The sequence below is a fragment of the Gouania willdenowi genome, chromosome 12 (genome assembly GCF_900634775.1).
Source record: "Gouania willdenowi chromosome 12, fGouWil2.1, whole genome shotgun sequence".
In the NCBI taxonomy this organism is placed as follows: domain Eukaryota; kingdom Metazoa; phylum Chordata; class Actinopteri; order Blenniiformes; family Gobiesocidae; genus Gouania; species Gouania willdenowi.
Window position 1 is genome coordinate 12261339 of NC_041055.1, and position 22202 is coordinate 12283540.

General features: G+C 41.8%; 1 protein-coding gene across 7 annotated transcripts in view; it reads left to right on the forward strand.

Moving 5' to 3' along the window:
* The first annotated feature begins 4796 nt into the window (after positions 1-4796).
* syk (spleen tyrosine kinase) overlaps positions 4797-22202 on the forward strand; it is a 44086-nt gene continuing 26680 nt past the window's right edge. For all 7 annotated transcript variants that reach the window (XM_028463703.1, XM_028463705.1, XM_028463704.1 and 4 more), the window contains exon 1: positions 4797-5028. The gene's annotated coding sequence lies outside the window, so the exon portion shown is untranslated. The remainder of the gene's footprint in view (positions 5029-22202) is intronic.

A 22202-nucleotide genomic window follows, 5' to 3' on the forward strand; every position in this document is an offset into this window, starting at 1 on the left:
TAAATGATGCCTATTTTTATGTCCCAATTGCACCTCCACATTGGATGTTTCTTCGCTTTGCTTTTTGGGGGAAACATTTCCAGTTCAAAGTCCTGCAATTCGGCCTTTCTCTGTCCCCTTGTGTGTTCACGAGATGTATTGCAGCAGCCCTGTTCCCCCCTGCACACACAAGGGCAAGACGGCTCCCCTCCTGTATATCTCCTGTCTCAATTGGGGGTCGGCTCCTGCATTCCAACCCAGAGCGTCTGAAACTTTGGGTGTGGCCCCTCCGGGATCTGGTCTAATCTTTTCAGGATATGATGGGGAGATAGGATGCAAGATAAACAATGCGTTGGCTCAGTCTACCCGCTGTTATATTCCTACAAGTGGACGCTGTTTGACACATGGTGTCGAGAGAAGAGGCAGGATCCAGTTCATTGCTCCATTTCAAACATACTTGCCTTCCTACAGAGCTTATTTAGCCAGGGATGTTCCCCATCTACCCTAAAGGTATATGTTGCTGCCATCTCCTGCAGGCATGCAAAGCTAGATGGGGTGACTATTGGCTGCAACTGCAAAATGTCTTTGTTCCTGAGAGGGGCTTGCCATTTATGTTCGCCAATCCGGCGGGTGGTCCCCGCTTGGGACTTATCCATCGTACTTGAGGCACTAAGGTTACCTCCATTTGACCCCCTTACACAGAATGACCTCAAGTGGCTCTCCATGAAGACAGCATTTATTCTGGCCATGGCATCAGCTAAGCGGGTGAGCGAGCTTCACGCTTTGTCTGTCGAGGAGTCCTGTTACCATTGGCACTTGGACAGATCTGTTGTGTCTCTTTGGCCTAATATGTCTTCAGAGTCCTCAGCAGCAGGGCAGCTGGCCCGTTTTGATGCAGGGACTTTTTCTGAGCATCTGTGTCTGGTACGGACGCTTGAGGCATATGTAAGATCTACAGTGGCCGTCAGGAGATCAGACAGCCTGTTTGTATGCTTTGCGGGCTCACGCAAAAGCCAGGCTCTGTCTAACCAACGCCTTGCACACTGGATTGTCGGAGTCATTACTAAACCATATGCTTTACAGGTGCTGCCACCGCCACTAGGTGTGAGGTGTCATTTTACGAGTGGCCTCTCAACTTTGTGGGCAGCTATGAATGGAGTGTCCTTGGAAGTTAACTGTGCAGCGGCGTCATGGAAATCCTAGAACACCTTTGCAAGGTTCTACAGGGTGAACGTGGTTTCACCACAACCGCTGGAAGCACCCATCTACATCACAATAAGGTATGGGGTTTTGCTGGTTGGATTCCCTGCGACTTTGCTAATATTCGTCATCCAGTGCTTAAAGCACTGCCTCTGGTGGTCAGGAAGGACGAAATAGAACGAAAGTTACGACTGTACCTATGGTTCTATGAATCCTGGATGACCGCCAGAGAATTTGGTCCCTCAGAATCCTCGTGCTTGCAAGAAGGGATCTAGGGACTGAGCCTCCAGTGTCAGGTCTTGATAAAGACTTCCATAATACACCGGAGGGGTCACACAGGACTTTGTTGTTATTAATTTCTCAACCTGCGCATGCGAAGGATGATCATCCAGTGGTTAAAGCACCGCCTCTGGCGATCATCCGAGATTCATAGAACCTTAATTACAGTTGTAACTTTCGATTCCTTGCTTGTGTCATCACACCCTATGTTGTCTGTCAGTAATATATGCCAGAGTAAATAGTTTGTTTGCTGGTTGGTGCATTAGCATTAGAAAGTTTTGCCTTACCCGGTTTGTATACATCTTCATGTCAAATAGTCTGTAAGTTATTATTTTGGTTTTCGTACTTTGTTTTGTTTTCTATTAAATTGACTACATATGTTTGAATGTGCTCTTGCCAGCCCACCTCCTTCATATCCCTATGTATTTGGGTCCAAAACAACCAATATGTGTCTGCAGAGCAGGAGACCGCAGATACTTCTACGGTTGCACGTTTACAGCACTTATCATAGACACAGCCACTTGTATTTACGGTTTATTGCTACGGAGTTACTAAAGGATGAGTTCACTTAAAATATACGTATATTTGACAAACAAATAAACACATTTGATACTATTATCTGCTTGATGGAGGTAATTAGCTTTTTAGCTAACAATGGTAGGCTACATGTTTCATTGATGTACAAAGTCCCTGCCAAATATACCAAATAAAAATTGAACAAAAATACAGAGCCGTAGGCAGTGCTGATAGGGCTGTATCCTCATTTTTATAGACAATGCCACTTTAACTTACAATTTAAATGATCAACTTACAGAGTTACTAAAGGATGAGTTCACTAATTTAAGGCTTATTCAAAGGGTATGTCACTTTCATTTCTAACCCATTAATTTGTCCACAGAGCTGGAGTCTTCATTCTCAGGACCAGAGAATTTTACACAAAGTACTACTTATATTCTACCTAAGATTTTAAAGGTTTAATTCACCCAAATAGTACTTTTAATATTTTAATATCATACTTATAACATTAGCATAGCCTGAAGTGTTTTGTTTTTTTCCCTCATCTGTAAATAATAATAATAACAGCCTATATATATATATATATATATATATATATATATATATATATATATATATATATATATATTTAAATATACAATTTTTTTTTTTCTGTACTGTTATCTTGTCCAATATCTATTATTTATAATATTCTTATTGTATATTTTATTTTTGCCTTAATTTTTCCTTTCTGTATTTGTATTCAGCTTTCTTGTTTGCTTGCTCTTTTGTTTTTGGCTGCTGTAACGTGTGAATTTCCCCACTGTGGGATAAAATAAAGGATAATCTAATCTACCTTAGTTGCTGAGACTGGCATTTAGACATATTGTGTAAGTTACTCTAAACTTGTAATATATTTATATTACTAGTTACTGGTATAAAAATGTAATATATTTGTATTACAATATTACTGTTTTTAAAATGTGACTGGGTTACACAACTTTGAGTTGTTTTTGGTCCAAAAAACAAATTATATCACACTGATAGTGTTCGAATAACATCAGTCTAAGTTTTGTTTCAAATACTTCTGCTGTTTCAGGAGCAGAAAGCTCTTTTTTTGTTCCCCATAAGTTATATTTAACTATAATGATCCTCTGTTTTTGCAAACAGTGAGAAAACAAAGCAAATATGCACTTAAATTAAATATGCATGTAACTTGAGTTACTTTAATTGCCACTTTTCACTTTTGTAATGAGTTACACTACTGAGTTACTTCAAAAAAGGAATATCTTACTGTAACATATTACAACATTGTTTATTTCAAACATGACAGTTTTAAATACAGGAAAGAGGCAATACAAAAGGACAACTCTGGAGGCAGTTATATATTTATTTATTTTTTTACAATAATTTAAAAAAAAGAAGCTGAACACACACAAAAGTAACTTTGTATGTGACTCCTGCTGTAAAAACACCTCCTGAGAGAGACACATAGAGACAGACATTAGCAATAAAAAAAGAAGATGGATGTAGTAGGTATAGTACTGACATACAATATCTGATAGACTGTACATATTTCATTTTTTTACCGAGTAAAATATTTATTGTTAACATTTCATGCCAATATACCCACTTTTAAAGTGAGCACCACCTACCGACTGAACAGTGTCGCTTCTTTCTTCAGCTCTTTCTCTATCCCATCATAAAATTCCTCCACTTCATTCTAATATTAAGAAACATTATCACTGCATGGTTGACAGAAATACTGGTAACATGTGAAAAGGGTACATTCAATAACACTGGTAATCCTATATTAAAGGTGTTAAAATAACCAAAACATTAGTGTACATTAAAATTACATCATTTAGCCTTACCTTCGATGGTAAGCTGGACCACTGAGGTATATCTACTCAGCCTCTTGCAGGGACAGATTTTCCTGCACAGACAGGGCATATATGATGGCCTTTATAAAGATATATATTTTGTTTAATTTTTTAAAACAAAATATACCATTTTACAGCAAAGCAAGTCATGTTAGACAAGTACATACACCAGTAGCGACATTAAGGGGGGCTATTAATTTAGCATTTAAAAGTGCAGGTACACAAATGTATAAAAATATTACATGGTGATTTGCCAGTGTGCTTCCTCTCTATGTGCCTTTTTAAATTTATTTTGTTCATTAGATACTTGCATATAGGACATTTTTGTTGCACTAAAGGTTTCACAAGAACCCTTTGCAGAAAATCCAGTAGGGATAGTGACTGATGCTGGGATGGCTGTGGTGGCTGGTTGAATTGTTATGTGCATCTTCAAATAAAGAGAAGAATTTTACATTTTCAGATCATTTTGTGAACATACATAAACATAAATAAATATTGATCCTAGAACTGGAACAATACTTTTCGTATTTTCTCTCCTGGACTAAATCGGTGTAATGATGCATACATTTCATCATGTAACATTGCCACCTGCTATTATTGTTACGCTCCATGCTTCTAAAATTCATCCATCCGTTTTCTGACCCGCTTGCTCCTTTATTTCAGGGTCGCGGAGGTCTGCTTGTGCTTATCCAGCTCTCATTGGGCGTTAGGGGGAGGGTATAGACAGGGCACCAGTCCATCGCAGTGTTTCTAAAATGTTTTTTTTTTAATTTATTTAATTAATCTAATATTATACAAAATATATGATAGTATTATAATGTATTATTATATTGAGCAGATACATGGTGTATTAAACTATGACGTCAGCAAAAGGCAATTTTCCTTATTAGTTGGATAAATGTACGTGTGTGCGGACGCTGACCAATAGAAAAGGATGCAGCACCGCATTAATGGCACGCGCTCATAAGGTTCACACTAAAAATACTGTCTATGGAAATACTGACAGCAAGCGCGTGCACGAGCCCTGACTGAAACACACTCACCCGCTGTGCACTCGTTCAGGTCACCGTGCATTCCGAGGGTGAAGGAAAGGCAGCAGTTCTATGGCGGCAGACACTGATTTACCAACCCAGAGCTTTGGCTGCTGGAGTCCACGAAGAAATCATAACCGATGATCTCCAGACTCCTCACAGTGAGTTGGATCATGCTCCATGTTTAATAAGCCTTCTTCCTATACATTTAATGACGCTCAAAACTAAAAAAGATAAAACGTGTTTGCTTGGAATTAGCCTATCAGTCAGAGACTGGAGTAACGCCATCAGCAGTTTAAAACTAGAATGCCCGTTTACATCGCGTATTACTGTAAATTCGTCAGAAGCCGACGGGAGCTTCATGGTGCGTTCAAGTACACCTCAAATCCCACCAACAGTACTGTACAGGTGTCTTGCACCAAAAATGCTTCGTGGTGCGTTGGGATTTTCAATGCATTTTGTTTGGTGCAATACGCTTGTACAATACTGATGGTGTGATTTATGCTTACAGCTGATGTGTACTTAGACGCACCACGAAGCATCTTGGTACAATACACCTGTACAGTACTGTTGGTGTGATTTGAGGTGTAACTGAACGCACCATAAAGCTCCCGTCGGTTTCTGACAACTTTACCGTAATACGTGATGTAAACGGGCATTCTAGTTTTAAACCGTTGATGGTGTTACTCCATTTGACAGAGTACTAGCACGTCCCATCACTAAAAATCACAAGCTACTTCGAGAGACATATTTATATGCTGTAGTTTGTTTAAAAAAGTGAGCTCGTGTACATGGATTATGTGATGTTTCTATTCATGAATTGATTGATAAAGGTTATGTAAACTGCAATGTGCGCTTATGGTATGGCATGTAAACTTACATCTAGTTGACAAGCACTGATGCTATCTTATTTATGATAACATGGGAGCTGATAGACAGGGATAAGGCCTACATGTTTCCACTTAATGCCAAAAAAGCGATTTTGCTTTGATAAGGAAGTAAGTATTTCTTCAGATTTTCGCTTGATAGGTGAAATCACTAAAAGTCCTGATCAAAATTGAATTGGTCATGTGGCCATAACAAGGCATGTGGTGCATTGGTGAGCATTGCTGCCTTGTCAGTGCAGGGATTGTGGGTTTAAGTCCTGCTGATGGCCCCAACATGTCCCTGTGATAGACTGGTCTATTATCCAGGAGGGTTTACACTGCATTACATCTATGTCTGCTGGGATACGCTCTAGCATCCCCTGCACCTTGTACTCACAGGAGTAGCAAAGTGGCAGATGATATGTTGTAAAGAGCTTGAGGCGCTACCATTTGACTATGTACACTGCACAATGTTTCGAATCATCAAACCAATTTTATTATCTCACAAAGCCAATCGAAGTCAATGTAAAATGCATTTTCTAAATGATGATTTTATTTATTAAGGGGAGAAAAAAAATCCAACCCCATCTGAGATGAATAACATATCTACTTATCTAAAGTACCTACTGTTGTGTGCTAACCTTACTGCTTAAATATGTAGAGCACTCTGAATTAAATCATCACATGAAGTGCCGTCTTGGTTACTTCTTTTTTTTAACAGGTGCAGAATTGAACATGCCAATCTTAACATGCCACTCTTTTCGGCTCCATACAGACATCACTTCCTTATACATCCTCAGAACCAATACATAAAATCCCTCTTTTCCTTGGAAACAAAGCTTACCTTCACAGAAATGTATCTTTATTATTTTCATCATTTTCTGGTCTCACTTTTTACCAACTTAAACGTTTCTCTTTTAACAGCCTCAAAACACACAAGCAAAATGTCTTAAAACCATGAACATTTAACATTTTTCTTTAGAACCCGTACTACCATATTTTATGGCATTGTTTACTTCAACACAAAATCATGAAACCTCTCTGGTGTCTTTGTAGCTCTCTGCGGTCTGATTTATTTGTTTCTCCTGACCCTGAGTGCCCTCTTATGGTGTTGGAGTGCAAGTGTTAGCATTTGTATCCACTTTCCACCTTTTCAGTTAATGTTTCTTCTTTGGTCTCATTTGTTTCATATTTCTTTACATGTGCCATTTTCCAATGATCACGAGCTCCAGTTGCTGATGGAATCATGACTTGGTTTCCAGTTTTTTGATTGACATCCATGGCACACTTTACAGTATTTTTCTGCAGCTTTGTCCATGCCAAGCCACCACACCTTTGTTCTGATTTGTTGCTTAGTTCCAATAATTTCCAAGTGTCCCTCATGAGCTCAAAAAAGTGCTTTAGCTCTGAGTCTTTCTGGTAATACAATGCAAGTCCCTCTTAAGGCTCAAACATACTCAAGCGTACATCTGCAGTACAGTGGTACTACGCAGCGGTGTGCCCAAGTATGTAAGCTCTGAGGAGAGCGGACAGTCTGCACTGGGAATGCAAGTGAAGACAAGTTGAAATCTTCCCCAGTTTATTTTCATTTATTTATTTTATTCATACTTTCAGTATTAATATATAACAAAATACAGACATTTACAAATGTAAACAAAGAACATTTAACATAATTGCAAAATCACAAAGAGGGACAGCAGTGCATGCTTTAAATATTCAATTTATTATCACAAGGTTCCAGTTTTCCAGTACATGGTTAGAGCCGGTTACAAAGCCAAGGAAAAAAAACAAAAGCAAAATTTCTTACATTGACAAGATTAACACTGTCAATCAAAACTCATTAGGTCAAATCAATAATAGCGATGACGACATGTGCCCTCACATCTGTTAAATACAGTAGCAATATGTCACATTGAGCAATGTTTACATTAATGATCACTGAGATTAATTTGCAGACTTCTCTCCACAATGCATTGATTGCAGGGCAGAGCTAAAACATATGAAATACATTTTGTTTCCCCATTCTACAGGAGATAATTTGGCCGCTAAATCAAGTTCCCTTTGTAAATCTTTCTTTGAGTTTGGGCAGCAATGAAGCAGCAACTTGTATAAACCTGAGATTCCTCCTTTGCTTAATTCTAGAAATTAAAAAAAATTAAAATTAAAATTCAATCTCATTATTATAGTCAAACTAGTGTTTGGGTAATTTATAAACAATTGACTTTTTTGGAATTACTGTAAAAAACATTTTGTATTTAAATTATGTTCCAATTTCCTCTAAGGGCAGAATTTCTCAACAATTTGGGAAATTTATGTAATGTAATTGCGCCATGACCTATTGGTCAGTGGACTCCCTACTGCTTTAAAAACATTGTTATCCCATTTTGGGGAGGATGGGAGAGCTGAACTTGTAATGTTCATTCTTTTATGAATTTTTCTGCTAATGTTTCATGAAAACTTAAATTGGACACACTATGAAAAATCCACTTTTTGCTTTCTTTTTGAACACATATGAGGTAACATGAGTGTCAAGTAGGGATGTAACGATTTACTCAACTCCCGATACGATTCGATTCACGATACTGGGTTCACGATACGATTCTCTCACGATTTATTTTGCAAAATGGGACTGTAGACAAATGATGATTGAAAAATATTCCTATACAGAAAATACTGTACTATTTTCCTTTTATTTTTTATTGTCAAAAGAATCTCGTGATAAACTATTAAAAACAATGCAATTTAACTAAAAATAAATCTTGATTGAAATAAATAAAGCAATAATACAAATGAAGAACAAGCCTATTAATTTAAATTCTGGTTCTATAGTAAACAATGCAAAACTGCATAATAGTTCTTTTTCTTTTTAAAAGTGCAACTGAAAATGTATTTTGTGCCTTAAAAATTGGACTTAAAAAAAAAGTAATTTCCCTGTATTTACGTCAGATATTTGTTTGGACCAGCAGGGGGCGCTGGTAAACCAGTGGTCGGTTGGCATGCAGATATTCTGTGCAGTGAAGAAGAGATGCTATGCTAGCAGACAGAGCTAATAGAAAATCGTGACTTTTACAGATATTCACGTAATATTACAGATATTCTTTCGGTGCTAAAGGGGTAAGGAATCATTTATGAACATGTTTAAGAGTAGAAGGCGGCCAGAAAGAAAGTAGTAGCAGATTTCACCCGTAGCCTCAGCATTTGGACAAGAGAAGGATAAATATATAGTGCCCTCTGCTGTTTAAAAAAGTACTGCGATTCAATTTTCAGAAAATCAATATCAACCGTGATACTTATGAATCGATTTCTAACTGCCTTAATTAATTGCATTAATCGTTACATCCCTAGTGTCAAGTGGCACACAAAACGTGAAATAAAATCATCCAGTCCTTTGTTGTGGTCTGTGTAAGTTTTACAACACAAAGAAAAGTGCTAAGTTTGTGACGGGAAAGAAAATATCCTCCCGCATATGCGACCATAATGGTTGCATATGCGTATAAGTGACCTTTTTTTGGATGGAACAGTAGAGCGCTTCGTGACGTCCCACAGAGTGCATCTCTCTCTCTCTCTCTCTCTCTGTGGGTGAGGAGACGGTACACGCTCACGCTACTTGGCTGTGGGTAATGCAACGGTGAATGCGCAGAATATAAACACCAATGAGCTCCTTTGGAGTGCGTGAGTTCCGCAAACGGAGCCAGGCATAACAAGCCCTACACTGAGAGCGTGCTCACATTGAGAGCAGCAGTAAAAAGGAAAAACGTGCTGAGCTCAGCGATAGAGCGTACACGCTCATCAGAATCAACATGGAGGAACCAGAACTGATGGACTATGATGCCAGGCCAGATGTTCAGCTGTGGTTCTCCCAGGGCAGGGGTCTGCAACCTGCGGCTCTGGGGCCTAATGTGGCTCTTTGACTCTTTTGCAATGGCTCCCTATAGCTTAAAAAAAACAACTATTGAAATAAAGTTATTTTTTTTTTACAGAGGGTATTAATTATTGGTAACAAATAAAATCAAGATATAACAATTTGTTAACCTAAAATGAATCACGTTGTGCAATGACTCAGCACCTTCCTACTTCACATCCTGCAACATCTACAGACCATCAACTTTCCTGCATTTGTGGCTAACCTTAAATTTTAAATCCCTGGTAAGATAACTAAACCAACAAAAAAACTATTCTGGAAGAAAATAGAGATTCTAATTGTTTGGGGACAGATTCATTTAACCGCCAATGTGCCGGTTAAATATGCATGTTTTATGTGTGGCAAGAAAAGAGCAATTATCTCTTTAATCCAGGTGAGATGAGGCAAAATGGTTCCATTGAGAGTAAAGGTTGCAGACCCCTGACCAGAAGAAGAGGGTTAGGAGACCCCACTATAAGACCTGGACTCTCTGAATTTAATTCCATGGGGTGAAGCAATGCAGATGCTATGTTGGTTATGCTACTGTTAATTTAATTCAAGTACAGCCTTTCTGCGAAATAAAAAAAAAATGAACACATGTAACCTGTTTTTATACTTTGCTGTTATTTAAAAAAATGTTTGTTACATCTTCTTTTAAAATTACATAAAATAAATGACCTGTTATTTCAGCCAGTGCTTGTTGCAGAAAAACATAATATTGTCACTAAAATCTGAAAACATTTTGCAAATATCTCAAGTCATTGTCAATCTTTACTTCATACAAAACTACGGTACGCCAGTTAAGTCAACTATTCATCAGGGTGCATTGGTTATGCTGCACACCCCCCTTCCCCCGTTCAAAAAAGGGTGCTACCAAATTCTGTGCCACCACTGGAAAAGTTAGTGTAGAGCCCTGCTACATCACTTCATCGCTCCAGTAACGTAATGACCAGGGAACAGTGTGTGCGTGTGTGTGGAGTCGGGTGACAGGGGAGAGAGAGGGCTGATCACTTCTTCTCCTGCTGTATATACAGCTGTTAATGATAAGTGCTGTAAACATATGTTTACAGCACTTATCATTAACAGTGCCATTTTTATGGTTTAAATGATCAACTTACAAAGTTTTTTGGATTTAAAAATAAGGGAAATTTTCTGGCGCCCACTACGAGCCGTCCCACCCGCCCAACCAAGCTCCAGAATCCCTTAAATTTTAAGATAAGTGTACAGGAAATCTAAAATAGCCACTTGTCAACCACTTATTAAATACAATGATGTGATTAGAATCTGGTAGGTCGACCTTTATTAACATTGAAATGCTGTGAACATTCCTACTAGGGCTGGGTGATATGGACCAAAACTCATATCTCAATATATTTTCTCAAAATGGTGATATACAATATAAATCTTGATAATTTTGTTAAATAAAGTCTGACCAAAAAAACAATTCTGGGTTAAATTTGCTGATGCAAAATGCCACACAGGCTCATTTATTAACAAACAGATGATCAATATGTGCACTCATTAATCATCTAACTGAGCTTTACATGTTGTTCTGAGAAGTCAAAGCAGCGACTCCTAAAACTAGTATTTTGATACATAATAAGCTATAATATATATGAAATATTATAGTTTTCTATATCGCCAAAAGAAAACTCAATACATCTTGAATCTCGATATATCGCCCAGCTCTAATTCCTAAATTATAAAACAGCCTAAATAAAAAACATAAATGTGTATATGAAGCACGTGTGTTTATTTAATATACTTACAGTTCATATACAAGTCAACACGTTGCATATTTACTGTTAACTTCACGTTGCTTGTCTTTAAGTTAGACATTAACATTTTATTTTCATTACATATATTTTCTTATAATTTCTCATGCTCACTCATGTGGTTCTCTGGTATTCACTAATGACTTATTAGACACATTTATCACAGACTTTACATCCTTTAACACTTTTTTTAAAGCAGTGTATATTTGTGGAGCTTGTGATTGGCTGATTTTTCATGGTGACTTACGTCATTCCTTCCGCTGTGGTAGATGTTAAAATCTCAGTTATTAATAACAGAACGTGTAACTGTGTCCTATCCTGCTGCTCTTTATGAAGATAAACTCTCTGTCACATTTCACAATGTATTTACACCAGTTCTTTGTTTTTTTAGCGGAACGTCTTCATTCATCATCTCTGTTCTGAGTTGTTTCCGGGTTTGTTTCCGCTGTCAGCACTAATCTCGTGAGAACTGCCACTCAGGCCATTTCAGGTGTCAGTTCTCGCGAGGCTAGTGACGGCGTTCAGTTTAGTAAGGCATCTTTTAATTATTATTACATTAAAATACAGGATATTTACGGGAAAATACTAATACGGGAAGATGGTGGGAATGAGGGGTAAAATACGGGAGTTTCCCGGCCAAAACGGGATAGTTGACAGGTATGTTTATTTTTGCCCTGGTAAGTTGAGGAAGCGTCCCGCTGCAGCTGTCTCACTGAGCGGGAGGGAGGGGCTGCAGCCTCGGCTCTACAGACAGTGAAGGACGGGGGATATGTCGCTTGAAGGGGACCACCAGGGGTCATCGTTATAAAGTTATTGTTACATGGTTTGTTTATAGGTCTTTGTTACCTACCTCTTGTGTTCAAAACACTATGCTCAGGTTGGAATTTTGCAGGTAGTTACCTATTCTAGTGTTCCAAACACTGCTCAGGCTAAAATGTTGAACTTTGTTGTGATTCTTCTTCTTCTTTTGGTCCACGTCTAAAAATAAATACACTGAAATGGGATTTTGTTGTTCCGTGTTTTTTTTTAGTTGTTTTTTTTTTACCAGTGCCATAAAGCCACAATGCTTGAGATATGTGGTCTTTTACATATTTGAAAAGAAGATGTTGTACTGTCACTTTAGAATTGGCTTCTTTATTTTATAAAATATCTGCAACATATATTTGCCGTAGAAACAAATCGTATAGTTTCTACACTGTATTTAATCAAATTGTTTTGTATCGAATCGTTTCGTATCAAATTGGTCTGTTAAAAAAATCGAATCGTAACCTGTGTATCTAGATGAATTGAATCGTTTATCACAGGGAGATGTGCAACCCTACGTCATTTACATTGATTTTGAATGTAATCTAGTCACTTAAATCGCGTTCAGTGTGAATGCACCTTTAGTGTGTGCCACCCCAAGGAAAAGAGGGGTGGCAGGAGGGGGAGGTCTTTGCAACTCCAGAGACCCCCCCCCCCCCCCCCCCCAAAACGGAGCACTCCGAAACAGCTGGATTATACAGAGTATTAAACATCCCCTATTGCTGATTCGTGTTATGTTTGACCAAACATTTAGACCACAGGGAACTGTTTTAAAAGGCCTAACTTTTTGGGAGAGCAGGGGTGTACCAAAGTGAAGATGATAACACAAATTGGTTCTTCTTCTTTGCAAACTATTCTTCCAGCCAGTCCCAACTTTCTTTGTCTCGATTTTTCCACACAGTTTAAATTAATGGACTTCGGACCACAAGTAAATGGAGCCAACACATTTAGCCTACTGTTAGAAATGAAGCCAGCGCCACTAAGGAGAGTAGCGACAGCAACGCTGAAACCAGTGAAGTCAATGCGGGAACTTCTGCACCTACTGACCCTCTGTATCTGTTTAAGGAGGAAATACTGCAGGAGATGCGTAATCTGAAGTCAAAGTTCTCTGGAAGATTTGACAACGTAATGAAAGCAATAGTGGAAACACAAAAGAAAATGACTGAATGCACAAAGCAAATAGTTGACGTGAAGATAGTCTGTCTTCTTTGGTAGACAATCAAACAGGCTTAAAGGCTGAAGTCAAGAGGCTGCGGAAAAGGAACAAGCAACTTCAGGAGAAATTGGTTGATTTAGAAATGAGGTCCCGACTAAACCTTCGACTGGGAAATCTCCCTCGAGGGTGCCAATGGGCCTGACACTTGCACATTTTTATAGAGCTAGTAGCCAGATTTACTTATTTTATTGTATGTAGGAAACCTTTGACTTTGGAGAGAACTCATGGAGTAGGATTGAAAATGGAATCCGACGCACCACTCAAAATAGTAATTATGAGATTTCTCGACTATATGCAAAAAGATGCGAGCCCTCATTTATCAAACTCATGAAAACAGGATCAAATTCGAGCACATACTTGGTCGTTTGACATTACTGTACGACAGGAGGATCATAGCTTATATTAATGTCAAAACTTATAAATACCAAAGTTTGCATGGATATAGTCGTATGGCTATTGTGGAAAATATGGTAGATATTTGGTATACTTTTAAACCTATTGATACAATGTACTCTTGCCATTTTAAGACTTAACAAATTCTTGCATAGATTACTTTTTAATTTCAGCAGATTTATTGTCCAATATAATACTGTTCTTTCAACATTATAACAATTTCGGACAATTTCCTATGTAGTATTTTATACTCCCATAAAAATCTTAGGTTGGACCCCCCCTAGATGGTGCTTTCACCTAAAATGGCTTAAGGATAAGGAATTCCTTGACTATGTAGGAAGTAAAATAGATGTATATTTCATTATAAATACTATACAAACCACAGCCTGTATTAGATGGGAGGCCTTTAGGCCTGTGTAATGTATTTTACTTCATGAATATCTTAGGATTCACGAAAAAAAAAAAGGAGTTCAATTGGAAAACAAAATAAAAAAGCTAGAGAAACAGGTCTTCAAAGATAAAAATGCATTTGCAGAAAAATAATTGCAAACCAGCTCTAATATTATAAGGCTAAATCAAACTTTTTATGAATAAGGTGAAAAGCCTGGGAAAAAAAATCATTGCTTGGCAAATAAAGCAATGGAGGCTCAAAAAAGCATTACCTCAATAATGGATATAAATGGGAAGACTGTAGTGGACCCAAGGAAAATAAACATTTTGGAAAACTGTACGATTACGGAATGTGTAAATGTCATTTTCAAAACGCATTTCTTGATAAGTTAGCCTATCCCACTATTACTGATTGTTTTAATGAACAATTTGAAGCCAATTTCAGTGAAAAACAAATAAAAGGGTAATTGATAGTATTTGATAGATAGTACTTAAAATATCCCCAAATTATCAACTTTATTAAGTCAAAACAAAGCAATCTTTCAAGTTTTTGAAGTCTTTTAAGTACCTAAATGATAAAAGTTTATCATTTACTGCTGTCAAACTTTTCAGAGGACTCAACTATGTAATGATGCATGGAGAAAGGACCTAGAAATAAATGTGTATCTTGAAGAATGGCAATTTGTTTGTATAAAAGCTCAAAAACAAACAAATGAATTAACGGTTAAATCTACCACAAGCGGTTGATGCAAGTTTACATAATTTTGGTTAACACTGAACAAATACAACTCTAAAATTGCAGATACTAGTACAAAGTGTAATGAAGAAAACTAGGACCATTGTCCATGCTAGCTGCTACATGTTTAGCATAGACGTAAAAGCGCTCCACTGGAAAGCTGGAGGTGGAAGAGCTCCGGTGATCATCAAACTCTTTCTCGCACCATTTGCACACAACTGTGCTTTTGTTTTCCATCTGGTAATTTTAAAAAATCCAAATTAACACCCACAAAGCACAGCAACAAGTTCTCCATAGGTCCTTCTATCTCTTGTGTTGTGATCTGTGCATCAGTATTATTGGTATACCGGGAACTTGCAATGAGAGTTTGGAGAGCAAAAGAAAAAAAACAAAAAACGGTTAACTGCGTTATTTCCTTTTAGTGCGTTATTTTTCTGTAATGCATGAATTGCCAGCCCTAATAAATATACTGTGTTTTACCTATGCCTTTCTGAAGTTGATATATGTACAGAGGATATGAAGTCAGTGGACTTTTTTCACTTCAAGCATTGAGATTCATTGCTGTCAGGTACAAAAAATGTACAAGTAGGAGAAAAAAACTTGCACACCACAAAGGGCCATGTTTCCATTTCTCAGTTAAAAAAGAACCTTGCAAATGAAGATGCATACACCTGCCTTCTGTAAAGATGTACTGTTTGATGCCTTGCATATTTGAAAGGTCACACTGTTGCACAATGTCTTTCATGAAGTGTTGTGCATAATGCTACTGTTTTGCTTTCAGCTTTGATCATAACAATCATTGCAGCATTGAGAAACAGAAAAACATGTTAAATCAAAGGCATAATTGAACAATCCAACTAAAAAAGAATACACCTTCTTCTCCCCTGTGCATAAATCCTTCTCCCGAATCGACTTCTTTCTCTCAAATAAATCCATTGCACATAAGATTTCCTCTAAAATACATCCTATAATCATTAGCGATCATGCCCCGATATCCCTCACCCTGAAGTGTGACCCTAATCAGAAATTATCCTCTCTGTGGCGCTTTAATACTTCCTTACTTAATGACAGTGAATTTGGTAAAATGATAAGAAAAGAATGGGAGGACTTTCTATTAACAAACGATTCTCTGGAAGTGTCACCGTCCTTACTCTGGGAAACCGGCAAGGCTGTCATCAGAGGGAAGATTATATCATACTCTTCTTATAAGAAAAAACAGGAACAGATAGCAGAAAAAACGATTGAAGAAAAAATTAAGAAACTTACGGAAGAATACGCAGCTAACCCGTCTGAACTTTTATGGAAAAAACTCCAAAATACAAAACTTAATCTGGACATAATTTTATCTAAGAAAACGGATTTTATTTTACAGCAACTACGGTACAAAAACTTTGACTACAATAATAAATCAGGCAAATATTTAGCAAATCAGCTTAAACACAACAAAGAAAACTATTTCATAGCGGCAATTTCTGATAATTCAGGTCAAACTTTAAACTTACCTCAGGACATTAATAAGGTTTTTCATGATTACTATCAAAACCTATACTCATCAAACTTAAACCCTGACCCTGATGATATGAAAACCTTCCTCAATAACTTAAACCTACCACAGCTCACCATAGAGCAGAAAACCACCTTAGACTCACCATTAACCTTACAAGAACTACAAAATGCTTTGGATAGCATGTCAACAGGCAAAGCACCAGGTCCAGATGGGTTCCCTGCTGAATTCCTAAAACACTTCTGGTCAATACTGGCTCCGCTCTTTTTCAGAGTAGTAACAGAGATTAAAAATAAAGGTTATGTAGGAGGTCACATGAATACAGCAAACATTAAATTACTACTTAAACCAGACAAAAACCCCATGTTACCCTCAAGTTACCGTCCCATCTCACTTATTAACACAGACATAAAAATTATTTCCAAAGCACTCACTTCCAGGTTAGAGAAAGTCGTACAGTCAATTATATACCAAGACCAGACAGGATTTATTAAAAATAGACACTCCACAGACAATGTTAGAAGGCTGTTTAATTTGATCAACATGGCACAGAACTCTAAAAAGAAAACAATAATCTTGTCACTAGACGCAGAAAAAGCATTCGATAGAGTCAACTGGTCATTCCTCCTTGCTGTCCTTGACAGATTTGGCTTTGGAGATTCATTCATACAATGGATCTCCACCCTATACTCTAAACCTAAGGCCTCAGTAACCACAAACAAAATAACATCCCAAAGCTTCACACTGCAGAGGGGAACGAGACAAGGTTGCCCACTCTCACCTTTGCTTTTTGCAATATTTGTTGAACCTCTCGCATCAGCTGTTCGTCAGAACTCTGTTATTAGAGGAATCCACTCATCCATTTCAGAACACAAAATTAATCTTTATGCGGATGACATTTTACTCTATTTAGAAGAACCCCAATCTTCATTAGAAGAATTATTTAAACTAATAAACAGCTTCTCTAAATTATCAAACTATTCCATTAACTGGTCAAAATCATCAATCCTTCCTTTAACGAAAAATTCATGGAACCCAGCAACCCAAAACCCACAATACCCCTCCCCCACAAATATAATTAAATATCTAGGCTTAAATATATCACCAAACCTAAATGAATTAATTAAACTGAATCTAGACCCTCTGTTGGATAAAGTCACAGAAGACCTGCGGAGATGGAACAATCTCCCCATCTCACTCCTTGGCAGAATAGCCTCAGTTAAAATGAAAATCTTACCTAAAATAAACTATCTGTTCTCTATGATCCCACTGAAACCACCAACGCAATGGTTCAAAAGATTAGATTCTGCAATTACAAAATTCAATGCTAAGAATAAAAAACCCAAAATAAGCCTTTCAACTCTTCAAAAAAATAAAAGCGAGGGAGGGTTGGAAGCCCCTAATTTCACGCATTATTACCTAGCAAACCAAATTCTATATTTAACAGAATGGTTAAAACCAAAAGAATACCACAACACCTGGCTAGAAATAGAACAGCTAGACTGCAAACATATTAAACTCTCTGATCTCCCTTTTATCACTGTGACCCTGAAACGTCATAACTGCTTTAAAAACCCACTGATTGCCTCCACCCTGACTGCGTGGTGGAAAGCCCTGGACATAACAAATGTTCAATTAAAAACTAACATGCTGTCTCCAATCTGGCACAACCCTGACTTTAGAAACAGAAAAACACCACTCTATCTAAAAACATGGGAAGATAGCGGAATTATTCATCTCCAAGACCTCTTCGAAAATGATAAGCTCAGGACATATAACAATCTAACCCAAGCATTCAATATAAATAAAAGTAACTTTCTACAGTACTTACAAGTAACAGAGACAATAAAGAAAACTACTCCACTAGACTTAACTACTTTACAACCTCCAGAACTGGCTATATATATGAAAAAAATCTCAACAAAATCAAAAAAACTCTCAAAAATATACAGAGCGCTCTCGAACACTAACTGTAATTACTTACCAATCGCGAAGTGGGAGGCTAAACTCTCAATCACCCCGAGCACTGATTTCTGGACAGAAATTTGTTGTAATACTTTTAAGAAGACAAAAAACACAAACCTTCAGCTAATTCAATACAAGGTCCTCCACAGATCCCACATTACCCAACAGAAAATGCATAAAATGGGCTTCTCAGCAACAGACATCTGCTCTCAGTGCACCCAGAATACAGCGGATTCCTATCTACATGCCTTATGGCTTTGCTCCCCAGTTCAACACTTTTGGATTCTAATCACTGAAAAACTGTCCTCCATTTTGGACTGCAGGATTCCTTTATCTCCAAATCTTTGTTTGATTGGAGACCTGACAATGCTTCAACTTCCAGCAAACCAATCACAATCAATCCTTGCGGCACTAGCCATAGCAAAAAAAACAATATTACTAAATTGGAAAGACAAAAATCCTTAAACATAAACCAATGGCAAAATCTCCTCACAGAATTTATTTCCATGGAAAAGATGTCTGCTCTCAGAAAACAAAAAAAAATAATGTGCTTTGAGGAGCGTTGGACTCCTTTTTTAATTGCATTAAATCTAAATTTTTAAAAGCCTGATGATCTAGCCTGCAAGCGACTGCCAGCACCACTCTTTACTAACGCACTAGCCCAACTGTAGGCCTGGGCCGCCTTGGGCCTCTGGGGTGGTCTTGGCCAGGATGGCTGGGGTGGGTTGCCGGGGTGTCTTGTTGCCTCGGCACGGGTGTGCATTCCTTCTGGGTGTTCACGAGGTCCCGGGGCTGTTTGATTTGGCGCTGTTGCCCCTTGCATACGCATCTGGTTGGTCTCTGGGGTTGGGGCCCTGCGTGCTCCCCTGCCGCTCCTTCCTCCTGCTCCCTGTCCCCCTGTCTCGTCCTCCCCCCCTCCTCCTCCTTTGCTCTTGCGCCCGCCATCCTGTTGGGTTGGGTTTGGGGGGCTCCCGTTGGTCTGGGGCACTGGTGGGGGGGCTGTGGCTCCCGCCTGGGGGGCGGGCGGTGCCATGCCGGGTGGGTTGGCTGGGGGGTGGTCTCGTTGGGGGGCCTGGGGTGGTGGGGTCCTTGGCTCCGGTCCGGGGGGATCCGGGGTGGGGGTGGCTTTGGGGGTGGCTGCTGCCCGGGGTCGGCGATTGCCTCCTGGGTCGCTGGGTGGCGGGGTGTGGCTGTGGGTTGCTCCGTCGGCCCTTGCGGGTCCTCGGCTTGGCTCCCTAGGGCGCGCCCTCGCCAGGGATGTCGCTTGCGCGACGAGCCAGACGGGGCCCCCTCCGGGGCTTTTGTTTGACCGCAATGGCCGGGGTGTGGCCGTTACGGCTAGGGGTGGCTACTGGCGCCGTTGGTGTGGGATGGCGGTACCGGGCTGGGGGTGCTTCGGTACTCGGGCTTGCCGGTCCGTGGCTGGCGGGGTGGCCCTGCTTGGCGGTAGATGGTGTCCTCTTTCGTCGGGGGGGCCGGGGCCGCCTCCCGGTGGAGAGTGTTATATCGTGGCACCGTGTGGGCCTGTGCTGGCCCTGGTGCGGGCACGGGCCTCCCCCCTGCTCGGCCGCCCTCCTTGGCGGCGGGGGGGCGTCGCTCTGGGCCGGCGTGCGGCGGGGGTCGCCCCCTGGAGCGCCGGGGGATGGGGTTGGTGCCTGGCTGTGCCCGGGGGTGGGGGGTGCCGCCGTGCTCCGTGGGGCCGTCGCGGTCTGGGGGGGTGCCGTGGGGGGGGGTCTCCGGCCTTGCTGCTCCGGGGCCCGCAGTGCCGCTTGCCCGTCTGCACCATCTACCCTCTCGCGTGGCCCGCCATGCGGACGGGCCCGGCTCACACCAGACAGGCCTCCTACATGTACACTTCACCTCACTCCCAGCTGGTCTGGCTCATTCACAGAATGCACCACACACCCATACCCAACCCTTGGGGGTCTGGATGGTGGGACTGGGGGTGGAGGGGGCCGCCACCTGTGTCACTATGTAGTGGCGTGGGGGCGGCACTCCCACCTCTAGTTACCATACTAATCCCTCCAATTTTAATCGCACCTCAACATGCCACCCCCCGGAGGGTGTACTCACCTACACCCTCCGGCCTATTACACCACATACACATATATCCACAGAGGCAGGATGGGGAGCACCGCTCCCCTCCTTCCCCCTTCTTTTAATTACACCCCATACATTCACTAAACACACACATTCACACAGGGGATAGGGAAGTGCCTCTCCATTGGGGAATGGAGAGGCACCATAACAGGGTGGTGGGTTGGTTCACATATTTGGGCCTCTCCGGTGGGGGCCTGGCTCCTCTGTTGGTGGCCGGGCCACTGCTTAGAGTAAAAATACATCAGGATGGTGCGGTCGGGCGTGGCGGTGGGTCTCGGGGGGGCTTTGCTGGGGTCTCTCCTTGCGGGGTCTTTCCGGGCGGTGTCGGCCTGGTGGGGCGCGGAGGTGCTTCCTCCCCTTGGGTGTGGCTGGGTGCTTGTTTCGTCTCCTGGTGGCCTTGGGGGCGGGCCCCGCGGTGTGCGGACCCGGGGCGGCCTGCCTCGCCGGTTTGGGGGGTGGGTGTGCTGGGGGTGTGCTGGTGTCCTCGCCGGGGTTGGGGCGGGGTTGCTTGGCGCCTCGGAGTGATGCTGTTTACTGGGGGGCGGCGCTAGCTGTTCCGGTGGTGGAGGTTGCTGTCGGCCGCCTGGTGGGTCTGTCCTGCCGTTTGCGGACTGGTGGGTGGGTCCGGGGCATCTTTGGCTGGGGGCTGCTGTCCCGCACTTGATGTGTGCCATTGGGGTGCCTCCGTCCCCGCGGTGGGGGTCGCCGGTTGCTCACGGGCCGGTGGGGGGCGCTGCTCCGTGGCTGGCGCTGTCCGGGGGGCGGCGGGCCCTGGGCTGCTGGCCTTGGGCTGTCCGGGGCTGTGCGGTCCTGCTGGGCCGTGGCTGGGTCCTGGGCGGGGGTGGGGGGTGCGTCCCGGGGGGCTTGGCCCGGGGGCTTGCCCTTGGGGGGTCCTGGTCCCGGGGGGTGCTCCTGGGGCCCGGGGTGCTTGGCCTGCTGGCCGGGCCGGTCCTGGCGGGGGTCTTTCGGGACGGGTGGCGCATGACGCGCCCTTGCGTACCTACTGGTACGGCCCCTGCTTGGGCAGTGCCCCGTGAGGTAGGGTGTCGGGGGCCGGAATAGGGGGCCACATCCCGGCGGGGCGGTCTGGCTTGGCCCTTGGGGGGGGCCCTGGCTTTAAAAAAAACAAAAACTGAAGCTCGTGGCGCGGGCGGCATCAGCGAGGGGTGATCTGGGGCGCCATGGGGGGCTAGGTTGGGGTGCCTGGGGGCCGGTGGGGGGACTCCCGGGGTGGGGGGGTGGGGGGGCCGATGGGGTGGGGGGTCTGGGGGTTGGGGGTGGGATCGGTGGCGTGGTGCGCTGGGTCCTTGGCTCCTTGGGGGTTTCTCGGGTGTGTATGGGGGGGGCGATGGCTGCCTCTCGGCTTGGGATCTTGGGGGCGTTCGGGGGGCTGCTTGGCCGTGGGGTGGTCGCCGGGGGCCCTTAGGCTGCCTGCTCTTGCTGCTGGCCTGACTGCTTCTTCGGGCCCGGGGGCGGCTCTTGGGTTTTGCAGTGGCGGTTCTTGGAAATACATTTGTCATGGATGCACTGGCCTTGGGCTGTGGGATAACACTCATACTGGGCTCAACCATAGACACGTTGTTCCCAAATACCTGTTTTATGGAATTTCCACTCACCTCTTCCTCTGTTCACAGCCACCACCATTATTATTCCTAAACCGCACACTGGTCACCAAACTGGCTTGA